Source organism: Microtus ochrogaster, chromosome 4 (genome assembly GCF_000317375.1).
Source record: "Microtus ochrogaster isolate Prairie Vole_2 chromosome 4, MicOch1.0, whole genome shotgun sequence".
Taxonomy (NCBI): Eukaryota; Metazoa; Chordata; class Mammalia; order Rodentia; family Cricetidae; genus Microtus; species Microtus ochrogaster.
In genome coordinates, this window is record NC_022011.1 from 90,568,787 (window position 1) to 90,569,282 (window position 496).

The window sequence follows — 496 nt, forward strand, 5'->3', positions numbered from 1 at the left end:
TCTTACACACACACACACACACACACACACACACAGTCTGTTCTTGTATGACTTTTTATTCTGTAATTGTCACTATTTTTCTAATAAAAACACATGTATAGTGCACAGGGTGTAAGCCACTTATGCATAGATATAACTGAAACGATCACTTTTAGGCTCCAACACTCTCTGAAGTTGGTCTCAGAATGATTTGGAATGAGGGCTGTTGAACCTAAACTATGCCCCTTGAAGCTGTTAGGAAACAGTTTATTCTGTATTTCAGTGTGAGCGGTCACAGTCTAGCTCGAGAATGTGAATTCAGATTGTCTTAAGCACCATGATCCAATCTGGAAATGGTCTCCTGAATTTTTTATAGCTTGACAACAAAAGAAAGTATTAAGTAAGACATTTTTCAAATACATCTGCGGAGAGTGTAAGGTAGGTGGATCTAGCTAAACAGGGGAATCTTTCTTAGAGGTTTCTTCTGCTCTTTGACGGCATTATGACTGGGTGGATT

The 496-nt window shown here is 38.7% G+C and overlaps 1 protein-coding gene across 2 annotated transcripts in view; it reads left to right on the top strand.

Annotated features, from left to right (window-relative positions):
- Positions 1–496, top strand: part of Znf804a (zinc finger protein 804A) — a 190,558-nt gene that overhangs the window by 126,728 nt on the left and 63,334 nt on the right. The window lies entirely within an intron of this gene.